The following is a 21,642-nucleotide window of genomic DNA, read 5'->3' as shown; positions in this document are numbered from 1 at the left end:
TTGAAATTAAAAATTAAAATTTAAAATTTTAAATTTTAAATTAAATTAAATTAAAATTCAAAATTCAAAATTCAAAATGAAAATTCAAAATTCGAAATTAAATTAAAAATTCAAAATTAAAATTCAAAATTCAAAATTAAAATTCAAAATTCAAAATTAATTTAAAAATTCGAAATTAAAATTCAAAAATCAAAATTTAAATCAAATAAAAATTTAGAATGAGGATCCAGAATAGCTGGCACCCCTAACTAAACTACCCAACTCGGTAACCGAACTTAATCTACCCGAGATGGGTAAACAAGAGTAGACTATCCGACAAGGTAATTAAGGTTAGAAAAATAGACTAGTTTTAACTTGACCCACGGTACTGGTGAAGTTTTTGGATGATAGTACGTTAGGAAAGCTTGGGCATCGCATGTCTAGGAAGATATGGCTTCGACCTGGGGCATTTGGCCAAGTGGAACTGACCAAAGCTACCCTTAAATGGATCTTAACAGTTAGACCAAGGTTTAGTATTAAGTTCAATGGATAGGACTATTTGGGAAACCTCGAAGGCATGGTTACTTTAATGAGTTCCTTGTGACTCACCATACTCCAGAAGTTTATTCAAAGAATGCTTACTTGTTGAAACCAAAGCTAAACCTGAATCTAACACAAAGCTAAACCAGACCCTAAAATTCAACCATAATTCATCTCACAACAACTATAGGATACCCTGATTGAAAATTTAGATCAGGTGAGATGACTAAGGAATAAAAATTAATTCAAATTAAATTTGAAATAAACATAAATTCAAATTAAATTGGAAATACAGAAATTATTTTCAAAATTATTTTAACTTAAAATTCTTTTTCAAAATTAATTTAACTTAAAATTCTTTTTCAAAATTATTTTAACTTAAAACTCTTTTTCAAAATTAATTTAACTTAAAATTCTTTTTAAAATTATTTTAACTTAAAATTCTTTTTCAAAAAGTTCTTTTTCAAAATTATTTTAAACTTAAAACTTAAAATTCTTTTTCAAAATTAATTTAACTTAAAACTCTTTTTCAAAATTATTTTAACTTAAAATTATTTTTCAAAATTAATTTAACTTAAAACTCTTTTTCAAAATTATTTTAACTTAAACTTCTCTTTTAAAATTAATTTAACTTAAAATTCTTTTTCAAAATGATCTTAACTTAAAACTCTTTTTCAAAATTAATTTAACTTAAAATTCTTTTTCAAAATTATTTTAACTTAAAATTCTTTTTCAAAAAATTGTTTTTCAAAATTATTTTAACTTAAAATTCTTTTTCAAAATTATTTTAACTTAAAACTCTTTTTCAAAATTAATTTAACTTAAAATTCTTTTTCAAAATTAATTTAACTTAAAATTCTTTTTCAAATTTAATTTAACTTAAAATTATTCCAAATTTTCAAACCATTGATTTAATCAATCACCCACAGGGTTAATTGATTGCTAACTTAGATTGGGTGAGATGGAAAACTAGGGAGCCTACTTCAATTAAGCTATCTTTAAATCCATTAAAAGAAACCAATTCAACTACTTCATGTGTAGGAATTGGATCAATGGATGTTGGATAGTGGATGCTCCAGACACATGACTAGAGATAAGTTGAAGTTTACTAAACTCAAATACAAGAATTTAGGATCGGTTGCATTCGGCAAAAACGGTAAACTGAAAGTAATCGGAAAAAGTAATATTGAACTTCATCCTGATGTCTCGTATGCTTTGAGCATGACGAGCAGGTACCAGTCAGATCTAGGTGAAAGTCACTGGATAGCGGTCAAGAATATTCTTAAGTACTTGAGAAGGACTAAAGAATATTTCTTGATATATGGAGGCGATGATGAGCTAGCTGTAAAGGGTTATAGTGATGCCAGCTTCCAGACCGACCAGAATGATTATCGATTGCAGTCAGGGTTCGTGTTTTGCATAAATGGTGGTGCTGTGAGCTGGAAGAGTTCGAAGCAGGACACAGTAGCTGATTCTACGACAGAGGCTGAGTATATTGCTGCATCAGAAGCAGCAAAGGAGGTAGTTTGGGTCTGCAAGTTCATCACTGAACTTGGGGTGGTTCGTAGCATCGCTGACCCTATTGAGCTTTATTGTGACAACAATGGAGCAATTGCGCAGGTTAAGGAACCTCGCTCACACCAGCGGACCAAACACATACTACGGCGCTTCCATCTCATTCGAGAGATCATCGATAAAGGAGATGTGAAGATTTACAAAGTGCCCACAGAGGCTAACATCGCAGATCCCTTGACCAAGGTTTTGGAACAGAGAAAGCATGATGGTCATGTTGAATCGAGACGCACTAGAGGGGGGTGAATAGCGCTCGTGGCTATTTTGTACGTATCGAAATCGAAAATAGCGTTAGAGTAATTAAAGCAGCGGAATTAAAAACAAACAAACACAAATAGAAGGACACAGAGATTTACTTCGTTCGGAGCATGTGACGACTCCTACTCGAAGGCCCGCGATCCTTGATCGCTTCTGGTGGGCAACAACTATAAGCTCGTTAAAAGATTACAAAAAGCTATAAGTATTATACCGACAACAAGAAATGCTAAATCTGAAGCTTCAGGTCGTCGGGCACTTATAGCAGCACTTCGGAGTGTCTTTTGGAGTAGCACGTTGATGAGAGATCACTTGATATTCGTTGTTCTGAAGTGTTGGTCGAAACCCCCTTATAAAGGGTGTTCAAGGCGCCTTGAAGGCTGTTCAAGGCGCCTCCATGCTGCCTGGTCTTCCGCGTGGATCAAATCTGATCTGGTCAAACTTCATCCATTCAAGGCGCCTTAAACCTCACTCAAGGCGCCTTCCAAGGCGTCTTCCAAGGCGCCTTCTGCCTTCTTCAAGGCGCCTCCAATGGTGCTTCGCAGCCAGCTCATCCTTTGCACCCGAGGCGCCTCCAAGCTCCATGGAGGCGCCTCGGACACTATTCATCCGAGGGAAAACTACCTTATTTTGTACCTGCAAGACTTGTTAGTCCCAAACAATATCCTACAACACAAAATTAGCTCAAAATAACAGTATGAATAATAAAAGAATGTTTATGATAGTCTCCGGACTGTCCGGGTCTGACTTCGGATTTCCAACCGGAAATCCTAGGTCGACCCGACGCCTACTGTTCCCTCTACGGGGAATGCGTCCTCACCTACTACCCTCAAGAGAGATTACCTGATGTCAGTCCAGTCCTCCAGACCGACTGGACTTTCCGCCTAGGGTTACCACCCCCTAGGACCTAGGGTTACCGCCCCCTAGGGTTTTTCTCCACCTAGGGTTACCACCCCCTAGGACCTAAGGTTACCGCCCCTTAGGATTTTCCTCCACCTAGGGTTACCACCCCCTAGGACCTAAGGTTGCCGCCCCTTAGGGTTTTCCTCCACCTAGGGTTACCGCCCCCTAGGACCTAAGGTTGCCGCCCCTTAGGGTTTTCCTCCACCTAGGGTTACCGCCCCCTAGGACCTAAGGTTGCCCCCCCTTAGGATTTTCCTTCACCTAGGGTTACCGCCCCCTAGGACCTAAGGTTACCCCCCCTTAGGATTTTCCTTCACCTAGGGTTACCACCCCCTAGGATCTAAGGTTACCCCCCTTAGGATTTTCCCTTGCCTAACCGTAGTTAGGACTTTCCTGAAACCTTATTCAACATGTTAGATAACAGAGAATCTTAACTTTGAATTCCTTTTCCATTATCAAAACTTAGGTTCGATCGTCGGATGCTTCCTGCACCAATAGGTCACACTAGGTCATTAGGCCTTAGAGCCTACACTAATTGGCAATAGTGCTAGTGGAAGATTGTTAGTTAGAGCCCTAGAGCCAATCATTTAATGATTGTTGTATGGACTCATTGTATCATATTCTTCTATATATAAATAAAGACATTTGTTTTGGTTATTATACTTACTTGTATTGGTGCCAAATAACTAAGTATAATAGCGTCCTTGAGTAGAAGGTTCTTACCTATATCAATCGATTGGTTGAATCGATAGTGAGATGATATAGGGAACACTACTCTTAATCATTCCTAGTCAAGTATTAACATTCAGGGACAATGTTAATGCGACGAGACTAGCATGTAGATCAACTCGATGACTTGATCTCACAAGTCATGGATATGGAGATATCAAGTTGATACATGGGTATGCATTGGAGAATGTATACTGAATGACCCACCATGAGAAAGTATCATGGATCGTTATATGAGTGTCATATACTTTCTCATATGACTATTAGTATGACTACTAGTCCTTGGACTTGAAGTCACCATGGTTCCCTACATAAGGAGTTATATACTTTGGCTTCGTCAAACGTCACCCGTAACTGGGTGGACTATAAAGGCGATTACTGAGTATGTAACAAATTATGCGGAGGGATGTGAGTGATGTAGATGGGATCTATCCCTCCTATATGACGAGAGAGACATCGATATTCTTGATAGAGTGAGACCACTAAGTGCATGGTCATGCCCAAATGAGTCAATATGAGATGTTGAGTTCATTTGATTGAGTGAGTCTACTTGGGATTCAAGATTTAGATTGATTAGAGGATGACACGGTCTATGCCTCACATTGATCAATCTAGATGTCAAGGATAGAAGGACACTTGTCATATATTGTGAAGAGTCACAATTAGTAGTCACAAGGTGATGTTGGATCTCAACATTCTTGTAACTTGGGTAGTAATGATGTGTTGCTAGATACCTGTCATTACTTATGCTTCTAAATGGGTTTAGGAGCATTGCCAACGTTACAAGAACCTATAGGGTCACACACAAAGGACAATTAGATGGAGATTAGGTTCATTTGATGAACCTAAAGGATTAGGTTCATGTAATGAACCAAATTGGATTAAGAGTAATCCAAATTGAGCTAATTGAGTTGGACTCAATTTGGTTCATGTGTTAAGTAAGTCTAATTTGGACTTAGACTCATTTAATTAATTTAATTCAATGAATAGAGATTCATTAAATTAAAATTGACTTGAACCAATGGTTAGATTAGATCAACCAAGGGAGTGAAGTGGTCAAGTTTGACTTGACTTGAGAGGAAGATGAAGGGTCAAGTTTGACTTGACCATTTGCCACCTCATTGGTGAGTTGGCATTAAGTGCCTAATGGTGATGCGCCACATCATCAAGGCTAGCACATGTGTGTGCCACCTCATGAGGGAGATCAAGAGTTTCTGACTCTTGAAATTCCATGGAGTATATAACCCCTCATGCCGGCCACTTTTAGTGCTTGTGGAGTTTCAATTTTGTTTTGTAACTCTCATCTTCTTCCTCCTCTCAAGCTCTCATCATCTTCTCCCTCTCCTCCACCTCCTTGGCCGAAACTTCTAAGGGTGCTAGCACACCTTTTAGTTGTTTTCTCCATCATTTGTTCATGTGGATACACATAGAGGAGTATCTACTTTGATACTCTCGAGATCCGGCGAACCTTGGACGAGCGGGATTAAGCGGAGGGCTTCGCAGCAAGGGTAAACTCTTCTCCTTTATAGATCTAGTGTAGATCTAGGTTAGAAAACTCATACTCGAAGCTTTTACAAAATTTTATTCTTCCCACGAATCCGGTGGCGGGGGTTTCGGGGTTTCCGTAACGCAAAAAGTGATTTTTACGGCCCAAAAAACACAACAACTTATGCTTCTAAATGGGTTTAGGAGCATTGCTAACGTTACAAGAACCTATAGGGTCACACACAAAGGGCAATTAGATGGAGATTAGGTTTATTTGATGAACCAAGAGAATTAGGTTCATGAGATGAACCAAGTTGGATTAAGAGTAATCCAAATTAGGCTAATTGAGTTGGACTCAATTTGATTCATGTGTCCAATGAGTCTAATTTAGATTATGACTCATTGAATCAATTTAATTTAATGAATAGAGATTCATTAAATCAAATTGACTTGAATCTATGGTTGGATTTGATCAATCATGGGAGATAAATGGGTCAAGTTTGACTTGACTTGAGAGGGAAGGTGAAGGGTCAAGTTTGACTTGACCAAATGTCACTTCATTGGTCAAGTTTGACTTGACCAAAACCACTTGGCATGGGCCGGCCAATCATGGTGTTCCACATCATCAAGGTGCGCCACCTAATGAGGGAGATCAAGAGCCTTGTGTTAGCTAGAGCCCTAGAGCCAATCATTTGATGATTGTATTTTGGACTTGTTGTATCATATTCTATATAAATAAAGGCATTTAGTTTTTGGTTATTATACTTACTTGTATTGGTGTCAAATAAACTAAGTATAATAACGTCCTTGAGTAGGAGGTTCTTACCTATATCAATCGATTGGTTGAATCGATAGTGAGATGATATAGGGAACACTACTCTAAATTATTCCTAGTCGAGTATTAACATTCAGGGACAATGTTAATGCAATAAGACTAGCATGTAGGTCAACTCGATGACTTGATCTCACAAGTCATGGATATAGAGATATCAAGTTGAAACATGGGTATGCATTAGAGAATGTATACTGAATGACCCGCCATGAGAAAGTATCATGGATCGTTATATGAGTGTCATATACTTTCTCATGTGGCTATTAGTATGACTACTAGTCCTTAGACCTGAAGTCACCATGGTTCCCTACATAAGGAGTTATGTACTTTGGTTTCGTCAAATGTCACCCGTAACTGGGTGGACTATAAAGGCGATTACTGGGTATGTAACAAATTATGCAGAGGGATGTGAGTGATGTAGATGGGATCTATCCCTCCTATATGATGGGAGAGACATCGGTATTCTTGATAGAGTGAGACCACGAAGTGCATGGCCATGCCCAAATGAGTCAATATAGGATATTGAGCTCATTTGATTTAGTGAGTCTACTTGGAGTTCAATATTTAGATTGGTCAGAGGATGACACGGTCTATGCCTCACATTGATCAATCTAGATGTCTAGGATAGAAGGACACTTGTCATATATTGTGAGGAGTCACAATTAGTAGTCACAAGGTGATATTGGATCTCAACATTTCTTGTAACTTGGGTAGCAATGATGTATTGCTAGATGCCGCTCATTGCTTATGTTTTTAAAGGAGTTTAGAAACATTGCCAACGTTACAAGAACCTATTGGGTCACACACAAAGAACAAGTGGATGGAGATTAGATTCATATGATGAACCAATTGGATTCGGATTGATTTAAATTAGACTTATTGAGTTAGACTCAATTAGATTCAATTGTTGAATAAGTCTAATTTAAATTTGATTCATTAAGTCAATTTATATTAATGAATTGAGATTCATTAGATTGAAATTGGCTTGAATCAAAGAATGAATTCAACTCAACATGGAAGAGATTTGGTCAATTTTGACTTGACCAAAATGGGAAGTTGAAACATCAAGTTTGACTTAATGAATTGCCACTTCATGGAGGATGACTCATCCTACATGGCAGCCACATCATCTCCACCTCATGAGGTGTGCCACCTCATGGAGGTTACACCTCCCATTCCATTTAATGTGGCCGGCCACATTAAATGGGGAGGTTACATGTGTGTGGCCGGCCACACTAATGGTGTAGGCGGTTTCATTTTGTGTCATTCAAGTGGTGTTGAATGCTTCTCCTTCCTCCTAGCTCTCTTCCTCCTTTCTCTTGCTATTGCCGTGGGTTTCAAGGGAGGGAGAAGGTGTATGAGTTGTGTTCCAAGAAAAGGTGAAGTGAAGGTCACAAAGGAGGATACCTAGAGGATTATGTGAGATCCCTTTTCTTTCTCTCCTTTCTCCCCTTTTTAAATCCTACCCGAGAGCCCTAGAAAGTGCTAGCACGCTTGGGTGCTCTCTTCTCCATCCTTGTGTGTTAGAGAACACACCTTGTTCATGTGGATATCACTAGAGAGTTGTCTACGTTGACAACTTCGAGATCCGGCGTACCATTGGACGAGCGGGATTTGCGAGGGCACGCTTCGAAGGTAAAATGTTTTCCTTTCTAGATCTACTATAGATCATAGTTTAAAACTTGTACTCGTGTTTTCGGAAAGTTTTCTTCGCACGAGATCCAATGGCTAGGGTGATTCGGGGTTTCCGCGACGCGAAAACGCGGTTTTCGCGGCCCGAAAAACCCAACACCTTGACTCTTGATATTCCATGGAGGTTTATAACCTTCCAATAAGTGGTCAGCCACTTTAATTGAGGAATCAAGAGCATTGTGTGCTCATTCATTCCTTCTTCTTCCTCCTCTCCTCTCTTCTCTCCCTCTCATCCTCCTTAGCCGAAACATCCAAGAGTGCTAGCACACTCTAGGTGTTTTTCTTCCATCTCTTGTCCCGTGTGGATACTTCTAGAGGTGTGTACACTTGAACACACTTGAGATCCGAAGAACCTTGGACGAGCGGGATAAGCGAAGGGCTTCGCATCAAAGGTATACTTTCTTTCATGTAGATCTAAGGTAGATCTAGGATTACAAACATGTACATGTAAAATTTTTAACCTTTGCACGGATCCGGTGGCAAGACTTCGAGGTTTCCGTAACGCAAAAAATGGTTTTTGCGGGCCGAAAGTCCCAACAGTTCTGGGGAAAAAGTACCTGACTTGAGCATCGGAGGGCCTGACCTGGGGACTTTTTCCTTGGTTCTTGATCTCTAACGACCTGGGTGCTTGTTTGAGTGTGCACAGGAGAACCCCACCTCATCGTCCTAATCATCGTCTTCCGTCATCCTCCCGTGATAACCCTCACAGGAAGTACAGCTCCAGTGACGCATCTCAACGACCCTCGTCAACGCCGACGACAACACAGTCGACCTCCATCCGACTCAATTTTCGGACGGGATCAATATATATTTATGCTAAATTACCATAATTGTTTGTTCATCATATGCCATGATATCATATTTTGCATTTATTTTTGTTATAAAAAATAAAAAGAAAATACCATGTCATGTCATACATACATCATGTAGCTATAGTAATTTTTATTTTGAAAAATACTTGTTTTGATGTATATCATAGTTCATCATGCATTATTTTAATTCCTTGTAATTAAGGATAATGACATTAATCAACAAGTGACATTCTAGGTGGATGATCAATTTTAAAATGCCTAGATTGGAATGCATGATCCTTTAATTTAGGGTAAACCCAAAATCTATATCTCACAAAGACCATAAGGTGACTTGTATGTGTTTTAGTGCACATTAGAGACAAGTGAGATGTTATGAGGATGAACAAAACTCAAAATTTTGATTTAGAGCATCTTTTTGAGTTTTAGTTTCATCAAAACACATAGTTATGTGCTATCCAATTATTGGGAAAGATAATGCATAAGTTATGTGCATGTAGCCTAAAGAATATGGTTAGAAATTAGTTTTAAAAATCATTTCAAAATGTCTTTGGAAAATCTTGGTGAAGTCTATCTTTTAATAGCAATTACTATTGAAAAGTTGGACACAAACTTGGAAGAAACATTAAAGATTTTCAAGGATTTCCAATTTTGTGTCAATCTTTGAAAAAGGAATTTATTTTCTTAGAAAATTATTTTTTCCTTATAGAATATGCCTTAAATAATGTCTACAAGAATTTTCATGATTTTTAGAATTTTATAAAATCTTTGGAGCATTTCTAAAATTTAGACAGAATTGAATTTCAAAAATTAGAAAAGGCAATCGTAGCAATTGATTACCCACTCTAATCGATTAGGACAATAGATTAGGTAAATTCCCATGAGCACAGTAGCTTACGGAATTGATTACAATAGTCGATTAAAAATCTTAATTGATTACAACAATCGATTAACACTCGGGAATCAATTGAATCCCAACTTCAATCGATTACGGCTGGTCTTAAGCGACAAAGGGCTTGGTTTAAGCACTTAAGATCCTAATCTCAGCTTAAATAAGTATATTTAAGTTGAATAAATCATGTTTAGTCATGTTAACCATCCTTAACCCTAAGAAATTCATTTGTGAACATTTAAGGGTAGTTTTCATGATGAAAACAATATTGGAATGACTGTTAAAGTTTAGGATGAGGTTTGCATTCAATTTTATTATTGAACCTCAAAACTTCAAACTTTGGATTTTTTAAAGATTTATAAATTTCAAGTCATTATTGGTGCAATGATTGAAGTTTAGAGTATGTTTTGAGGGGCAGATACTCCTTGAAAACATGATTTACTTTTAATTGTAAACAATGAAACAATAGAAGGTGGAAACCTTCATTGTTATACATGATCAAGGTTGAGCATAGGAACACAATGTAAGATTGGAAATCTTCATTATAATAGGTGAATACTCTAGGATAATCATTTGGGTACAATGAAGGGTGTGGGACCTTCATTGTAGTGTTGTGAACAATAAGTGAGGTCGTGAACAACATATAGATAACTCTTCAGGGAGAAAGTTTTTAATATGTGCAAAGGGGGAGAATGTAGGGTTTGAGTTAGGACACCTTCATTACCCAAAGGGGAAGGATACCCTCTTGGAAAGGGAGAATGAAGAAAACCCTTATTCATGCTTCACTACAACAAAAACTGCAAACGACAACGGATATTATCCGTTGTTGTAGGGTGAAAAAACCGTTGTAACTGAGGGCGTTGTAGAATGTATGGCCCTACGACAACGGTTTTGAATCCGTTGTCTTTGTAGACATTTGACAACGGTTTTTATCCGTTGTTGTATATATGCTCAAAATTTGGCTACGAAGGATACGACAACGTTTTAAAACCGTTGTAGTAGATAATTTCAACAACAGAAATAAACCGTTGTGGTAGACTTTTTTTACAACAAATATAAACTGTTGTGGTAGATAATATTTGACACGTTTTGATTTTTTTTACAACAGTTTTAATATATTTTACAACGGATAAAACCGTTGTCTTTTGTCACTTTTTACAAAAAAATTTCGTTGTGGTTTACCTAGTTTTTACAACATTTTTAACTGTTGTCTTTAATGTTCATTAATACCAAACAACCAATCTTATTTTACTATAAGCAAACCACTAATACAAAACTAAATATTTACTACATTAAATCCAAAATAAACATCCATATATAATTCATCTTGTAGCCACATATACAAAAATATACAAAATGAGTTGTTACTCATCAAAATGCACATGTTTTCCATTACTGTTCTCCATATACATTAAATCACATGTTTTCCATTTGTTGTTCTCCATATGACTTTTAATTTACAAATTAGCAAGGCAAGCTACATCCTAACAAAGCTCACTTCTTGCATAAAAAAAACTCAAGCCTCACGAATTGCCGACCTGCAAGAGAAAAATTTAACAAAACTTATCAAATTCCAGAATTCCAGATTATAGTATACATGACAACATGAATTCCTGGAAAACAAACAATACAAGATAGAACAGATATTAGGTGTTGTTTCATGCTACACAAGTCAAACAAAATGATACAAATCAGTGTGTATCAAGAAACAGTCAACAACATCCATTCACGCAGGACAAAATTACATTATACTCAACACAAAAGAAGGAATGATCTTTTCTTCCTTGAGAATTATACCTCCTTGTCACTCGTTTGACCAAACTAACATGCAGTATATAGAGCGAACTATTAAGAAATCAAACTACAATATATAGATGTTTTCTATAAAACGTTAAAGATGTAAACTCATCCTTACCACCTTGCATACATGGAGACTGTGAGATAGGAGGAAACACAGGATTGAGTCATGGCATATAGATGAAAACCATAAGGAGAGAACAAACAAGAAATTTGTAGAGCAACTCATAAGATACAAAAGGTCATCATCTAACAATTCATAGAGAGATAATTTCCACATTGTCAGTCCTTGCATAATTCAGAAACAACTAAATAAGCTACTTACACAACCCAACCATTATTAATTTTGGACCACAAATAAACATACCAAGAAACACTGTTCGATGCATGTTTGGCAACCATATTTTAGGAAAAGGAAGTAGAAGTCCTGACCATAGATAACACATGGTTGCCAAACAAAATTATAAGGACACCACGACTTTACCTATAACTAAATTCACAAAATGTTTAATCAGCAAGATAACACATGGATGTATACTAGGTATTGACATATCAAAGCAAAAGATGAGAACAAAGAGAGGCAATAAATAAGGGAAATGTCAGCTAATTCTGCTCATGGTAGAAATGCAAGAATGAAGTATTGAGAAAAGGAGATAGCTAGCCATGAACAAACAAATTATTGGCACTAAGGAATCAAAATCAATACGTCATGAAGTCACAAACAAAGTGTTAAACCATCTTTTGAAGTCTAGTAATTTATACCTAGTAATGAATATAGTATGTACGCAATCCACCCATTCAGACCACAACATCACTAAATTTGCCCATAAATCACATGTTTTCCATTAATGTTCTCCATATGTAGGTACTGCATGAACTGTAACCAGAGAATAAATATTTCGCATAGCTCTAATATCTTGACATGAGAGAAGGATTTCCAGAATTTCAGGACAACACTTAATGTCTGCAAAACAGAAGAGAAAAAAAATTATTCAATATAAACTTATGCAATACAAACTTATAGTCTCTAAGAAATAAAACTTATGCAATACAAATTCTTGTTGTGGCATTACTTAATTAGTCACAGTCAAGTTGTAGAATTAACCATGTTCTAGATAATAATGGTGAGGAACCTTTCTCTTCAAATAAGCAAGGTCGCTGTTATAGGCTTCCAATGTAGCACCTTCATCTCCTTGTATCATATTAGGATGAGCCTCTAAAATGGAAAATGTATTTAGGAATACCATTCATGGTCAATATGAATAACTAAATAGTATTTGGATTGAGATTGTTCTAAATTGACTTGGATACCCAGCAACAGTGATACCAAAATAATCTCCATACTTAGCTCGAATATGCTGCACCTGTAAGCCAATTGCAAAATACATCCATTAACACAATAAAAAAATGTCTAAAATAAGATAAACTTTTAAGTACAAATACTTAATCGCTAAAAAAACAAGACTATTACTTTCATTGGTCATGGAGACCATAACCCACATATTTAGTTATGTATATTTCAAAAGGACAATTTACAAAATTAGTATATCTTGATGTTCAGTGTTCAGTCAGTGAAGATAAAAGATAAAGAGGATTCTCAACAAAGGCCACTCGCAAGCTATTAAAATCCCCATAAATGAAGCCAAAAGACTTTAAAATGTACGAAAGAAGTATACCAGATCAAGGGTGCATGCAAATCCACCAGCCACTTGAACAAACTTATCTTGACCATGAGGAGGATCCCCCTTGAGTGCCAGGACATTTTGAATACCATTGGCCTTGATGGTATTCAGAGCATGGTCGATCTTCTCCACAGGCATATTCGTGCATGTTAAGTGCATAATAGTTTCCATGCAGACCTGCAAAAGGAAGTCAGGAACTCACGAACAGCAAGCAAAATTGTGGTCTCAAAATATGCCTTCGAGCTTGTGGATTTGGAACTATTGGGCCATAAATTTTGTATAAGTAAATTCACGAAAATGTTCTTCCTTAGAATAAATTCACCACGAGAAATATGAAATCCCACGAAGTTAATCATTACAACGGGAAATTCAAAGTCCAGGACTGCAAGCCATCACAGTTCAAAAAGGGAAAAGTAGATGTAATATGACAATAAATTCAACCATCAGCAGTCCAGAAAATAGCAAAGATTCAAGACAAAAGAGCTACTAACGAAATGACCTTGATATTGAGCTACAAAGGAACTAGTTTTCCTTTAATGCTATCACAATAATCACATCCAGAGAGAATACACAAATCAATGAACTAATCCATAGTGAGTCTTAGCTCTTCAAGAACCTGAAAAATAAGGATGAGAATAAATACAGTAATTCAATTAGCAATAAGCAGAATAAATATACCTTTGAAACTTCAAATTTCATCACATAGATTTTTTTGGAACTAGGATCCATTAAATGACGGAAAAATCTTGGTGCCCCAAAAGTTAAAGTATCCATATATGTCTTCTGAGGCAACCGCAAACACCTAGAGATTGCTAACAAACAAATATGTTTAGGATTTTAAAGTTAAAAAAATAAAATAGATTGTGTTACATTGCATCATTTTACCTTGTCACTTTTGCAAAGAGCTGCGCATTAAGCTTCTTCTTCATAGGGTGCCTTTAGATCAGAAAGATGAGTTTAGCTTCTAAAATAAGAGATACAACACTTGTATATTAAGCAATTGCATGCAATTTTAGGAAATGTTTGTAAGAGAAAGTAAAACTGTATCATTGTTAGTTCAAATTCTTGTAGCAAGGATAAAGAATTCAATAAGTGAAAGTGGACTAGTTTACCTCAATAGTAGGCACACCTATTAGTCTTAAGAGATGTTTACAATCTTCATTATGTTGTTTGGTTACCTGTGAAAAAACTCTACAGTCAGCTACTGGAATCAAATTCTTCAAGAAAGTAATTTGAAATTTCAAAATATATTTAAAGAAACTTTATTTAAGGAACTGGTACTGCCGACTTGTTTTGAGTATCTGATATCAGCAGCTAACAATAGCAATAAAAGAAACAATCACAAATCTACCTAGACAAGATAACATGTTATTACGATATTAATAGACATCAACTTATGCCCTTGAGAAACATAGGATCACATTATTACCTTAAAGAAAATCTAATTAGATGCACATCTTATTAAAATTTTAGTTTTTTAAAATTCAGGAGAGCTGGTTAATGGTATACAGGACCATGATTAATGAATTAAAATCAGAATTTCTTATCTTAATACTGACTAAACAACAAAAGGAGTATAGAAGAGGTCACATGCTAATTTTATGGTGGAAAGCAGATCAAACTTGGATCATTTGTCATCTTTTCATAATCTTCTTAATGTAAGACTTACTTCGACATCAAAGATTCTGTTTCCTTCTCCAGGCATGGAAAAATTAGCCTATTTTGACTAAAACTTGTTGACTCTCTTTGTTAGAAAATGGACAATCTTCTTGGAGCATATAATGTAGAAATATACATCTCTAGACTCTGCTGTAGTTCTATAGACATGAACAAAAACAACAATAAACAAGGATGCCATGGCTAAAATCCTAATGCCTTTGCAGTCTACTATAGACCCTGCAAAAGAAGCTTTCTTACATGCGAAACAGACGTATGTTTTCATATTCTTCTCCGATCTATGAATTATTCTGATACATCAAGGAACAACCAAAGCCTGTAGCGGCAGCAAAAGCTGCTAAATTGAACTAAAAAAGAAGAAATGGCGATTTTTTATCAAAAGGAAAAGAAAAGAAAATACTAATTTGGAAAACTCCGTCGGCATAAAAAAAGCAACTTCTCCAAGGATATGTACAAGAAAGGATGCACACAATTTCGGCAAAATCCAACAATTCTCGCCTGCAATTTCCACCAAATTCCAACCATGGGAAGCAAAGCGCTAGGAAAAATCAAAACTTTACCTGACCTCGATAGGCGACGCCACTGCAAGATTAGGGCCATCATCTGTCGAAGCAATTGGTGCTCCATCACGGATCGATCCCAGGCCAGAGTTTTCCCAAAATGATTCGGAGTGACACAACGAAGCGAGTTGGGAGAGAGAGCAGGAAAGGAGGAGGAGGAGGAGAAGGACAAAGGGAAGGCTCCAAGGCCAATCAAGATCGATTTGGTCCACCATTTATTTCTTCTCCACCAGAGGGAGGGATCAAACAAGAGAGAGGATGAGGATCTTCTTTGATTTAACTGCCATCCAACCCACGTTCTACTTATTTACAAGCTCATAAACAAGCGGAGGGAGCCGACCTGGAGGAGCACAGGCTGCGGCTTCCCGTCGCTGTCCTCTTCGCCTCTTCCCAGTGGCGTGAAGAGCTTGTGTGTGCTGTTATATAGGGAAACAGGTTCAAAGAACCCTCTTCCAAGGCCAGACGGCGAAGCGGCGGCTTGCGCCCTAGAGAAGGCGATGAAGACTACGTCGTCGCTCTTGTCGATGATGAAGTTGGCGCTACATGCATTGGCACGCAGGCAGTGGGTCCAGGCTTGCTCCAGAAGAGGGGAAGATGCAAGGAGCACACCAAGGACATGACCTATCTCGAACCTTTAGGAGGCAAAGGTAGACAAATCAAGAGTGAGGGTGAGAGTGAGAGAGAGAGGAGAGCACACCGTCGTGGAGGAAGATCCAGCGGTCGGTAGGATGGTGTGAAGAGATTGTATGGGGAGAGGGAAAGAAAAATGGCTTAGGGTTCAGGAACGCGAAGGGGAAAACACGGCGCCAAAAAATATTCAGAGAGAGGGAAAACAAAACTGCGCGCGAGGGGAAAAAAAGACCAAAGTCAAATACAACGGTTTTATCGAAACTGTTGTCGTAGCCACTAAAAAAGCGCTTAAAGCCAACGGATTTAGAAAACCGTTGTAAAAAGTGTTGTCGATTCAAAAATAAATCGCTCAATGACAATAGTTTTCCCAAAATCATTGTCTTTTATATTTAATGGGAGTTCAAAGACAACGGTTTTGGCAAAAACCGTTGTCTTTGAGCAAATACGCAACGCTTTCTCTTAAAACCGTTGTCGTAGGGGTGTTGTCGTTTGCAGTTTTTGTTGTAGTGCTTTGCCGAAACCCTCATTCATGTTTTGGCATGAAGAATAAGTTGAGGCTATAAGATTAGCCTGTAACGCTCGCCCTCCCTGCTAACCCTAAGGGACGGGGCTACGATACTCTATGTACAAATTTTTCTTTTTAAAACAGCGGAAGACTTAGAATAATTCTCTTAGTTTAATAAAAACTTTTCTTTTGTTTTCCTTTTCATCAAATCCGAACTACACTATCATGGCCTCAATAACATGATATCAAAATTAGTAGAAACATAACATCAAGTCACACATACGGTACTACAATTCATGATACCAAAGCGTAGTTCTTTAAAAGTTTTTAAAGCAGGTTCTTATTTGGTTGCCTAGCCACTGCCACACACATCTCCTTGCCTCTCCTGCTGCTCCTCTAGCTCATCCAGCTTTTTCCTTTATCTGTGGTACAAGGACAGTAAGCTGTGAGCACTCATGGCTCAGTAAGTTCCTTTCCTACTCACTAAAACCGAAAATCATAGTATAATCAAAGAATGTCTCAACATGGCATCATTTCAACTAGTCATGACATAATGTAACATACTCTTTTAAGCATATCATGCAACATGAAGAAATCATAACTAGTCATGACATATCATAGCGTAAAGCATAGCATGAAGCATAACATAATCGTATCTAATCATGGCATATCGTCATAAGGAGTCATGGCATATCTTACACATGGACATATCATGGAACATAACATAATCATATCTAACCATGGCATATCATAAATCATCATAAGGTATATGCAATATGATTTTGAAAAACATGTATCCGAAAAACATGTGTATGTCTCATGATCTTTAAAACCATTTCTTCTTACATATATACTTGAACATAATCTCAACTTAAAGGGGATCCCGGCTATGTACCACTTACATATTGCGCGCAACCTATGTAGGTCCAAGGTAGCAAGTCTTGAACCCTACAAGGCAACATACTAGGCCCGAGTCTTACTCCATCGACGTAGGGGCACTTAGGAGCCCATCCCTAACGAGGCCCGAGTCTTATTCTATCGACCCCGGGGCGCTTATGGAGCCCACCCTTAGTACAAGCCATATAAAGTAAAGTACATGTCATACTTATACATATCATACATCATAAAAGCATGCATCACTTAGGCACACATCGTATCATAAAAGTATGCATCACTTAGGCATACATCATGTCATAAAAGTATGCATCACTTAGGCATACATCATGTCATAAAGGTATGCATCACTTAGGCATACATCATACCATAAAAGTATGTATCACTTAGGCATACATCATATCATAACAATATGCATCACTTAGGCATAGATCATAAAAACATGCATATCTTAAGCATAAAGCATATCATCAAGCATGCATAATTTAACCACATAGCATATCATGAAAGCATGCATATTTTAAGCACTAAATATAGCATCAAAGCATGCATAATTTAACCACATATCATAACATAAGCATGCATATTTTCAGCTCATATCATATCATCAAAGCATGTAAAGTTTACCCACATATCATAACATAAAGCATGCATATTTTGAACTCATAACATATCGTAGAAATTCTCATCTTGTATAGCTCACAAGCATACATGTCTAAGCATAAAAGTGTATCATATGCTCATCCAATCATAAGGAACAATGTAACATGATTAATTTGGTTACTAAGCTTCCTAATCCCTTGGGTTCTTATCTTGGCCGAAACCCTCTTAGGTGCCAATTTAGGTTTTAAACAACATCCAAGCATGTAGAACCTAATTCATCCACATATCAATTTCATAGAAAGTATTATAAACAAGATTTACTTGGACTCTAAGTTCTCCAAGTCCTTAAACCTCATTTGGCCGAACCTTAACAAGTGTGAAACAAGGTTCTAAATGACATAAAGCATGGAAACCTTAACCATATTTATAGCATTTGTTTCAAGGAATATGGTAAGCACAATTGAGTTAGTTCCTAAATCCATTAAGCCCTTAAAATTATGTCATGGCCGAAACTTACAAGTACTCGTTTAGGTTTTCAAACAAGCATACAAGCATGTGAACTTACTCTAACATCATGTATAAATTTATAAATGGCATCGTACAAGTGGTCATGGCCGAAACTTCCCTTAGCATCAATTTAGGTCACTAACAACATATAGCATGTGAATTTTTAGCTTTCTACATTTCATATTTCATGGAGAGTGACATGAGCATGTTCAATGTAAGTTCTAGGGTTTCTAAGGCATGTATCCCTTCATGGCCGAGACTTTAAGGTGTCCATTTGAATCATAGTTAAATGTATAAGCATGTGAACACAATCAACATGTTATCTCAATTTCATAAGAAGCATCTTTAACACATGAGGTCTAAATTTTAAGGTTTCTAGGTCTTTAAACCCTACATGGCCGAACCTCATCAAGCATGGAATTTGTTCAAATGGCATAAAAGCATAGAAAGTCATAACACATTTCATAACATGTATAAAAGTCAAGCACTATAAGCATACATTTAAATTGTGTCTTAGGTTTCCTAGGTTTTTCCTTTCTTTATCTCATAGCATATGTTTGGCCGAAACCTTCCAAGTCTTTAAACTAGGTTTTAGGTGGCCTAAAGTATGGAAAACCTAAACAAGTTTTATGGCAAAAATATCAAAGAAACTATACATATAAGTTTGGTTCACAAACAAGCTAGGACCCTTGTGGTCATAATTATCATATATCATGCAACCAATTTTGCTATACTCTAATTAAGCATGGGACCATCAAACAACTTTCATATCTTATTGTCATGGAGGTTTTGAGCATGTTAAAAAATCTGTTTAAGCTATTCTAAAGCATCCACCTTACCATGGCCGAAACATTAAAAGTGATGTTCATGAGTTTCTATCAACATACAAGCATGCAACTCTTTAAGAAACTTTATATTCTATCATATAAACATGGTGAGTTTAAATTCAAAGTCTTCCTAACCCTAAACCCTTCCTTGGCCGAAACTTGAGAGTGGGATACTTTTGGTTCCAAGTAACCTTCAAGTATGAAAATAATAATGGATCCTTAACCATTTATTTAGAGGGTTTTGTGCAAGTTAGGTAAACAAATAAATTCCCTAGCCCTTATAAAACCTTTTTGGCCGAAACTCTAGGGTTAGGTACATCTCTAATCCAGCATCACATATATATAAAAATATGAGAGAAAACCTTCTTACAAAGCATAGAAAGATTATCATGAATCAAGGCTTATATTAAACATTCCTAGGATCAACAAGTCCTTTCTTTGGCCGAATTTTCACAACTTTGTTTCTAGGTTTTAAAATCCTCATAAAATCCAAAAACACATTAAAACAACTTGTACCACAGGTGAGGGGATACTTACATCCTTTTCGCTTGTGGTTCTAAAGTGTGTGATGCGATGGAAGAAAGGGTCTCTTCTTCTTGTTCTCCTCCTTTGATTTTCCCTTGGTAGCCTTCCTTGTATCTTAGGAGGAACCTTGTTTTGGGGGCCGAAAATGGAGGAGAGGGGGCTGAGGCTCTCGGTGGTGGAGAGGAGAGAATGAGAGAAATGAGAGAAAAAATAAAATCTTCCCTTTACATGCTCCCTTTTATGTTAAGGGGGAAGAGGTAGCAAAATTGGTTTTTGCTTTCCTTCTCCCTTAGCCCCTTTTTTTCCATTTTCTTTTTATTTTATTTATTTATTTGTTCTCATCATTCATGATGAAACAAGGGGGAATGAATCCCTTTAATTGTCCTCTTGAAGTCACGGCAAGGGAAGAGGAAGAGGGAGAGAAAAGAAGGAAGGCAAGTTGCCTTTCTCTTGCTCTTTTCTTGCTTTCTTTTGGCTAGCTTTTACTCTCATCCTTATCATGAGTTTCCCTCCTTTGCTATCAATATATCATTCCTATCCCAACTGGTTATTACCCATTAATCCTATCATTTACATCATGAGAGATTCAAGGTTCAATCCTTGACCACTCCCTATTTTTATTTCTTTTTATTTCTTTTTGGTTCAACATTCTACTAATATTTTTCTAAGGCAAATTCATCATTCTCATATTTATCTTAAAAGCTTAGTGGGTGTTACATAGCCTAACTTAAACGTAATGTCAAATATCAAAAAGTGAGAGATTGTTGGTGCAATTTTCCTTTGGTCAAGGTTTGACCAATTTGGTGTGAAAAGTCCCGGTGAGTAAAGCTAGACAGTGGGAAAATCTTGGTGAGTGAAGTTAGGTAATGGAAAATCCTGGTGAGTGAAGCCAGGTGAAAAATCCTAGTGAGTGAAGCTAGGCAGATAAAAGTCTTGGTGAGTGAAATTGGGCAGATGAAAATTCTAGTGAGTGAAACCAGACAAATGAAAGTCCAAGTAGGTCAAGGAATTGACTGGATACTTGGCATAAGGAGAAAAGTCCAAGTGGGTCAAAGAATTGATCGGACACTTGGTGAAGAAGTCCCAGCAGGTCAAGGTTGTCACGATTAACCATATGTTGGGTAAAGGAACCCTAGACTTTGATTTGGAAGTTAGGGTTTGGTAATAGACTAGGTTAGTTGATTACCAAAGCTTAATCGATTAAGGTAATCGATTAAGCAGTTTTCACGAAATGCACAGAGAGGTTCGTAATTGATTAGGTCAATCGATTACAAATGTTTTATCGATTACGACAATAGATTAAGCCTGAATTTCGTGAATGTACAGAGAGTTTAGTAAGTGATTAAGCAGGGAAGCTTAATCGCTTACGAGTTGTTCTCATGAGAACAAAAGGCTTCCTAATCAATTAGGGTAATCGATTAAGAAAGCTTAATCGATTAAGCTTGAGAAAACTAGTCGTTATCAACTGGATAAAAGGTTTTGGCATACACTATTCTCACGGGCTCTCGACAGATTCTCTTCCACTCTTCATCAAGCTCATAGTCAGTTCTTAAAGTTTCTTGGAGACAAGTGTTATTGCACTTCCAAGGTCAAGATGCATTCCCAAACAAGAAGAAAGCAAGCTAAGGTTTCGTTGATTGTAATCTTGTAAGATTTCATTTTGTATTAGGTTGTATTTCCCTCTTCTTGTATTTCGTTGTTGTGAGCTTGTGCAAGGTTTCTCCGCCTCCGGATTGTTTCCGAGGAG

This window comes from Zingiber officinale, chromosome 5A, assembly GCF_018446385.1.
Source record: "Zingiber officinale cultivar Zhangliang chromosome 5A, Zo_v1.1, whole genome shotgun sequence".
Classification (NCBI taxonomy): Eukaryota; Viridiplantae; Streptophyta; class Magnoliopsida; order Zingiberales; family Zingiberaceae; genus Zingiber; species Zingiber officinale.
The sequence above is the reverse complement of the archived record's forward strand: the minus strand, read 5'-3'. Positions refer to the sequence as shown.